Below are 8973 nucleotides of genomic sequence, written 5' to 3' on the forward strand. Positions count from 1 at the left end.
CGGGGGCGGGGCGAACGCGCGAATCCCGTTTCGGCAAAACGTCCATTCGATGAACTGTCCGTCGGTGAAACGTCCGTCGGCGAAACATCTTTCGGCGAATCGTCCAGTCCCGTTAGAAGTTAGACCTCTTCGACAGCCAGGAATCTTGCTTGTTTGTAGTTGACCGAATACTTATATTCCACCCTAATTTGGAAAAAAAATCTTTACAAATAAAACTGTGATTTTCAGTTTTTTTTCCACATTCTGTCTCCCGTGGTTGAGGTTTACAGGCCTCTCTAATCTTTTCAAGTAGGATAATTTGCACAATTGGTGGTTGACTAAATACTTATTTGCCCCACTGTAGCGTCTGCTCCCTAAAACGCCGGTGTCAGATTCTGGTCCGCGTAGCCGGCAGTAAGTTGGATTCTTTTCCAGTGGGGGGGTTGGACTCTGCCCTTTGTCACGATTCTGTTAATACCCTTTTTGGACAGAATAAATAAGTACAGCCCTGGTGTGAACAGGGTCCGGTTTTATGGCCTCAGTATTGCATCCCTGCTTTTTCCAGTCCGTTTTCCATATCTCCCTCCACCAACAAACCTGAATCAAATAATTTGGATCGATTTCAAGCTTCTGGACAGCTTTCTGACGAGTTGATCATTTGATCCCGGTTTGGTAGAGAAGGGAGATATAGGATACAGACTGAATAGGGGCTCTCGAGCCACCTCTGCTCTACAGTAATACCTTGACATACGAGTGTCCCAACGAACGAGAAATTTGAGATACAAGAAAAATCCTGAGCAAATTTGTGCCTTGAGATATGAGAACAATTTGAAATGCGAGCATACGACATGGTTCCCGATGCAGCCGTCCGGGTGGTCGAGTATGCGAGAGGCTGCTTATGTGAACAGCATCGCTGTCTTTCTCGCTGCATCTCCCTCGTCTAAATATATCTACAACCAGCGATCATACTTTTTGTATTTTTTACGTTTTTTGTGTGTGCCCAAATCACTGGAGAACTAAGGTAAAAACAATGGGTACAAAGCAAGCCGGTGCAATGAAGAGTAGTGAGAAGAAAGTGCATATGATGACATTCAATATTCAACACAAAATACAGTTATACCTGCACTTACGAATACCTCTTGGTACGAAAATCCAGGTCACAAAAAGTTTTTATATGCAAATGAGTACCTCGAGATAAGAAAAAGATCCAAGTTACGAAATCCCCCAAAAAAGCAATTCCTTATCCGTTACTTTAATTTTGAAAATATTGTTGCGGATGCAACTCTCACTTTAGAACCTTGCTACATTCTAGTGGGCTCTTATTAACTGTCTCACAACAAGCACCTCCCATGTTTCAAGATTATTTCTTACATACTTGTCAACCTCAGCTAAATGTTCCCCTTATTAATGATTTCAATTCCCTTAAGTGAGAAAAATTGTACAAATTAAACGCAGTACATATTTACAAAAACAAACAAGGAAACATTCATTCATTCATTTTTTGACCTGCTTTATCCTCACTATAAAAGTCTGACATTTACTACAAATGCACGGCGTTCTGACACAACTGGTCAAAGGAGAATGCTCTTGTAAATATCATGCCGTCCACCTCGGCTAAATGCTTCCCTTATTAATGATTGCAATTCCCCTTGTTAAACGATTACAAAACATAGAAATGCAACGCAGTGTTTATTTATACATAGGGAACATATTTACTCAAACAGGGCACACGTAAAAGTAAAAAAATGTAGAAATGCAACATGGCATAGATTTACATGCATAGGGAACATATTAACTCACATAGGGCACACGTAAAGGTCTCAAATGTACAACAAAGTGGACGGCTTTTTGACGCCACCGGGTTATAGGGGAAATGTGCTTGCGCATATCATGCTTCAACACGGATATATTTTGAATGCTTGTTATTCATTTCAAGACATTAAGAAATAGTTTTTTTAAATGTTCTCTCATTTTTCTGTTTCTCACATCTTTCATACAAAATTGGGAAACTGACCAATTTTAAAGGGTTTAATTGGTAGTCGTGTGAGGACCGTGGAACAAATTAGAGAATTTACGTAAAAAGTATACACCTCTACTCTAAAAAAATCAAGTTACAAAAAGAGTTCTGGAACCGATCACTAATTTCGTAAATAATCTAAGTTCATTTACCGTAAAACCCCTATTTTCAACCGTTCATGCCGTTCTATTTTTCAAACTTTCTCCCATAGGGCCATTCAATTAGAGCAGGGGTGGCCAACCCGCGGCTCCCGAGCCGCATGCGGCTCTTTGCCCGGTTTCATGCGGCTCTTACGTCCATATCAAAGTTTGTATTTGTGTTTTATTTTTATTTGCGTGTGCGCTTCGCTTGAGTTCAATACGGTATTTTCGTCCAATGCGCATGTGCTTGGGATGAAAATACCTCAAAGTTTACCAGTAGGAGCAAGGTCATTTGAGTAAACGTTTTTAACAGAGTGGGAGAGCTCCCGTGAACCAGAAGCGACAATGAACGGCGTCGCGCACACAAAAAGTATCCCAAAGATCGAGCGTCGGCTGAAAAAGCCACACCCCCTGCGAGGCAGACCAAGGCGAGAGTGCTCAGCCGGGAGCAGCCAATAGGAGAGCGAGGTGTACACCCACGTGGTGGGCGCGCTAGTTAAAAGCCATTCATAATAAATGACAGCTCACAAGGAGTGAATGTTGCGCAAAAATAGGGTCTGATTTTATGACAGAAGTCCCACTAAGTAACATGCATAGTAAAAGAAAAACGCTATTGTAAATTATTATATTTTTGTTTGTGGACTTGGTTGAACTGGGAGTTTGTCTGTGTGAGACAGTGCACACAATGTTCATTGTTGATAATGACTGGCCTGTGCTGTTAGTACTGTAGGAGTCAATTTATGTCATTACTATGCTGGTGTGTGACATTTACAATAAATCTGGCTGAGCAAAGGTATGTGTGTGATGTGGCTCTTTGCGGTAACACAGTAAAAAATGTGGCTCTTTGCGGTAACACAGTAAAAAATGTGGCTCTTGGTCTCTGACTGGTTGGCCACCCCTGAATTAGAGGGTGCCACTCTATTTTTCGACTAGGTGATCAGAATTTTGCGAAGATGCAGTATTTTTTTTTGTTAATTTGTAAAAAGGCACAAATACAAGACAGTTAATGGTAAGTAATTACAAATTCATTGGTGAAAATCAAGTGACACGTCGCTGTCGTAGTGGTCCTCATCATTCACATCACCTTATGCATCTGCATCGCGTGTCTGAGTGGGTTCACGTTCATCGTCGCGAGCATTGGCTCGCGCTTGCTGGAGATGTTGCAAACCAGTCTAAAACGGGCCATCTGACCTGAAACAATGGATCTGGCAATCCTTCGAGCCGTGGAGAGCGTTAGTCAGTCCGCATCCCTTGAACGAATTGATGATTGGATCCCTCAGCAGATGATCACAAGCAATCCATTTCAAATACACTTCCATTGTTGGTGCTCGAATTTTACCATATTTGGTGTATGTAGCTCTCCTCGCCGTGCAACATCCAGTTCTCTGAGAACTGTCGGACTTTGGCCTTGAATGGGGCGTTCCCGTAGTCCTCGGGGGCCTGAATAAATTTGGTGCAGCCTCTTGGAATCAGGGCCACATCAATATGGAGCTTTTTCAATTGGTTCTTGGTGGCATTGCTATGTGACAACAGTATAAATGCCAGGCAAGAAGGCGTTTGCTATTTGACCATCTTTTCAGGTTGAGAAAAACCTCAATTTCACCAGCATGCCGCTCTATTTTTCAAACTTTCCCCCGTAGTGACGTTCAATTAGAGGGTGCCGTTCTATTTTTCAATTCTTCCACCAAGGTGCCGTTTTATTAGAGGTGCAGATCAAATAGAGGATTTACGGTAAGTTAAATTTAAAGTTTGTTATGTTATGAGCATGTTACCATCCATCAAGTCTCCCCCCTGAGATTTCCATCATTCTCTCGTCCGCTACTGTATGTAGTGAATAATGTATGATTTTAGTATTGATGATCATAACCACTAGATAGGTAATTGTTTCTGTGTGAGTAGGTTGGGTGTGCTGGAACAAATAAAAATGTTTTTCCATTGAAATATCCTGCTGTGGTGATTTTTCAGAGGGTGGGAATGGATTCATTTGCATTTCGTTATTTTCTATCGCAGTGGAGACTACGTCTACCAGCTGGCCCAGAATCGCCTAGGGAACCTCTGGAAGAGCTGGACGATGTGGCTTAGGGAAGGGAAGTCTATCCTTCCCTGCTCAAGTTGCTGCCCCCTGTGACCTGACTTTAGATAAGCGGAGGGAAGTGAGATGAAATGCTCTAATGGATAGAAAGCTATTACATGCAGATTTTAGATTACGTTGTATAATGACCGACTTTTCAGGGGTCTCCTGACAGCCAAACATTCGATCCTTATGATAGATCTACTCTATGTTAAGTCAAGTTCAACCTGGTCAGAAAATCAGTTAAGTACATTAGGCAGTTTGGGTTCCATTCTAATAAGGTAACCTGTGCTACTCCAATGAATATACTCTCATCCTTCACCACTCCATGGCTTCACTCTATCGCACTATTTTATATTAAGTATTCAATTAAAAATTATTCATAAAAATTTCAAAAATCACACAAGTAGCAAGTGGAATACACCTACCTGTCCTCCGCTTGCTACTTGGTAGAAGACAGGGGACCGTCACTCAACTCAGCTCCGAAGAAGAAAAATGGCAGGCACCGACCGGGCAGAGGCCATCGCTCTTATCCAAAAATAGAGCTCTCTGGGCGGACTGGACAGCCGGGAGACTCATTGGGATGAATTTCTTTCAGAAATTTGATCCAAGGACAACCTTAGAGTGGACGCTGTCGCCCGGAAAATAGAGCACTCTGAGTGGGCCGGACAGCCGGGAGCGTCGGGGTAGCGGAGCAGAAGGTGAAGTTTTCCAGAAATGTTTCAAAGTGCAAGCTCCAGCCGACGTTACGGCAGATGACATGGCCCTTTTCCGAAAATAGAGCTCTCTGTGCACGTAAAATGGCTGGACACCACTGAGGAGCAAAGTGGAAGTTGGGTTTCCCTCTTAAGCGCAGGGACCAGGCAGACGCCGTCGCTATTGTCCAAAAATAGAACTCTCTGGGAGAGAAGTGGAATTAAATTTCCCCAAAAATGTCTCATCTCATTTTCTGAAGTGCTTTATCCTCATTAGGGTCGCGGGGGTGCTGGAGCCTATTCCAGCTGTCAGACGCAGGGGGACACCCTGAATCGATGGCCAGCCGATCGCAGGGCACAGGGAGACGGACAACCACGCACACTAACACCTATACCTAGGGGCAGATCAGTGTCCATTCAGCCTGCCATGCATGTTTTTGGAATGTGGGAGGAAACTCGGAGGAAACCCATGGAGGCCCGGGGAGAACATGCAAACTCCCCGCAGGTGGACGTGACCTGGATTTGAACCCAGGATCCCAGAGCTGTGAGGGCGACACGGTAACCACTCCCCCCTCCGGTCCGCCCTCCCCTAAAATTATGATGGCAATAAAGATGATGAACGTGGTGTTAATACTTTGAGAAATCGGCAAGAGCTTTTCAATGTGGTTCACAGGTTGAAACAAAGTGTCCCCGAGATTGATGCCAGCATGGCCATCGAATATGGCAATCGTCTGGACAGTGTCATGTCCTTGTAAAAAAAAAAAAAAAAAACTATATTTGTACAAAAAAGAAACAGCAGTCACAACTCCCTATCTCCAAGTTCCTTTTGCGCCAAAAACCTCTCGGACAAGCTCCTCCTGCTGAGCAAATGACACTTCACCTGACTTTCACGTCACCTTAATTGTACTGCACAAGTTTCTGTGTCAACATTGGGATTAAGATCCAGCAGAGGAAAGTTATTGTCAGAGATAAGTAGAGTACTTCTTTACACATTTATATATTTGTGTACACTACGCATTTATAAAAGTGTGTGCACTACGCATTTAAATATTTGTGTACACTACGCATTTATATATGTGTGTGCACTACGCATTTAAATATTTGTGTACACTACGCATTTATATTTTTGTTGTCACTACACTTCTTGGTATTGTATGGACGCAGAAATATGCATGTATGGTAGAAACAATAAGGGTTAGTCCTACTTCGCTGTTTATCGTGGCCATGTCTGGTCTTCATTATCCGAGCAATTCGAGGAATACTGTATACACGTCAGAATGCTGTTCTTCATCTCACTTCCTCCTGCCCTTGAGTGATTTATTAATACATTCGTACCTTTACTAACAAAATTAATTGGTTCAGAACGTTTTTCTTAAATTGTAAATATCGTGTGAGGTGCCCAGGCAGTATGAGTGGTTATCACGTTGGCCTCGCAGCTCTGGGGTCCTTGGTTCAAATCCAGGTTGGTCAATCTGTGTGGAGTTTGTACGTTCTCCCCAAGCAGTGTGGGTTTTTTCTGGGTACTCTGGTTTCCTCCCACATTCCAAAAAACATGCAAGGTAGACTGATTGGACACTCTAAATTGCCCCAACCAGTGAGTGTGAATGATTGTTCTTTTCCTTGTACCCTGCGATCGGCTGGCCACCGATACAGGGTGTATCAGTGGCCCCCGCTTCTGGCCCAAAGTCAGCTGCGATAGGCTCTGGCACGCCCCCACAACCCTTGTGAGGATAAGTGGTTCAGAAATTTAATGAATGAAAAAATCGTAAATAGAGCAGTACTATATATGTAAATTCTCCAATGCGTTACAGTCTTCACACAACCACCAACTAAACCCTTTAAAATTATACGGTGTCCCAATTTTGCATGAAAGATGTGGGAAACACAAAAATGAGAGAAAATAATGTATTAATATCTTAAAATGATTAAAAAGCATACAAAATGTCTATGTATTGAAACGCAGATGAACAAGAGGAAAACAGGAGGCATATGAACTTACATCTCATAAACATAAAATTAAGAATTGAAACAACAACAATAGTGGGCCGGTGGAACGAGTGATTAGCGTGTCAGCTTAACAACTCTGGGATCCTGGTGTTGGGTTTATTCTGTTTTATTATTATAATAGTTATATTAATTCATTTCTTTATTAAATCAATCTCTTTCTTTTCTTTGTATTAATTCATTACTTTGTTAAATCATTCTCTTTCTGTTTTTCAAAAGTCTTAAGGTCACGCCAAGTCATCTTTAACCTAGACAGCCTGTTCCAGGATGGTTATACAAACAATCCACCCAATCTCGGTCCTTGAGATTTGGTGGGCCCTTGGTGACGAGGACAGGGCTAGTCGGACAATAACAAGAATATTGTTATCGTTATGTAACCGTACACTTCGGGTTTTTCTGTATGTAACGATTATATGATTATGATTATATTATATGATTCTTAGGTCAAGGAGGTTGTATAATTACTCTAATCTAAATGTTGTTAGGTCTAGTCCCTGTTTTTGTTATTAGTAAAATACCTTGATTGTTATTGTAGTCCCAGATGTTGTTTTTACTCATACGTGATGGAATGATCAACAACTCTGTAACTTGTGACCATAAGAATAGGACGAAAATGTCTATTCGAGGAGACGTTCGGAAGTTGTAAGGTGACACTTGCTGACTCTCCCCTTCGGAGGCTTTTACCCATTGTTGTATCCATTTCTATTTAATTAAATGTCAATAATTGAATAAGATGTCTTCCTGCAGTTATTGATAATTACGGACGAAGGTAATTATTAATGAACCTGACATTTTGGTCCTTCGAGCCATGGAGGTCAATATACCGGAGCGAGAACCCAGGCGCTGCTGTTCGACATCTGGTAAGTGACCGTGCGCACGGCGTCTTCAAAACCCTTGGTGGGCCGGAGTTTTTCGACGGGGGCGCCTGGATTCTCGGCGGTTGAAGACTTTTCCTGCTGGAGGGAGACATCTGATGGATCTCGGGTAAGTCCACATTAATGTCTGCATGTTGTGAAGGTGTTTACAAATGCGTTAAAGGGACATTGTATGTGAGGCCCATTGTTGGGCTGGTTTCGCGTCCTGGGTGACGGCGATAAAACCCTGTGTTTATACTAGTCAATGGCAGGTACGGTGGGGCACTTTGCTGGAAAGTGTCCTGTGTCTCAGGGGTAGGCACGAATGTATTGTACTAGAGGTACAATATTGGGGCCGGGGAGTGTCCTGTGTCTAAAGGGTAGGCACGAATATACGTTGTATGTTGTTTGTGTGGTTTCTGCAGTAAAATTAAGATAAGCCTAGGAAATACAGTCGAAGGAGTGATAATAATAAAAATAGATATAATAAAGTTAACTGTGTGAGGCACACGAACTCACTACAAAAAAGTAAAATATGGGAAACACGTGTTGTAAGGCGGGTTTGGATGACGATCCAAAAAATACGTCTAACTTGTAAGGATTTGAAAAAAAAAAATTGGTAAGACAAAGCGCTTTAAAAATATTACACAGCTAAATTTATGGATAAATAAATATGGGTTTGCTGGCCAGCTTAAAATGCATAAAATGCAGGATAATATATGCACTAATGCATAGAGGTAATATACATATATAAATAATATGTGAGTGGATAAAAGTGTAACAGCTTGTTCCACAGACACTAATGGAGGTAATATACATATATAAATAATATGTGAATGGATAAAAGTGTAACAGCTTGTTCCACAGACACTAATGGCGAAATAAGGCCGGGGAGAAGTTAAAAATACTACTTTGGGAAAATAGTGGGGGCTCCCTCGAATAACGGGGATATATTTAAGACCGTGGCGGCGGGAAAGTACTGTTTGGTAAGGAAAAAATAGCGGGGCCTCCTCGGCTGACGGGGAAAATATTTACCGAGATAGGTGACGGGCGCGGAGGAAGTTTAACAAAAATAAAGGGAGCTAGAAAATTAATGGGGACACTGGTATTTGATTTGGTTAATCCAGGTATGACGTTTTGTGATTACAATTAAATTGGGTTTTTTGTGATGCTTGGGCTTGTATAACAACAATTAGAATGGTTATTTCCAAGT

Source organism: Stigmatopora nigra, chromosome 12 (genome assembly GCF_051989575.1).
Source record: "Stigmatopora nigra isolate UIUO_SnigA chromosome 12, RoL_Snig_1.1, whole genome shotgun sequence".
NCBI lineage: Eukaryota > Metazoa > Chordata > Actinopteri > Syngnathiformes > Syngnathidae > Stigmatopora > Stigmatopora nigra.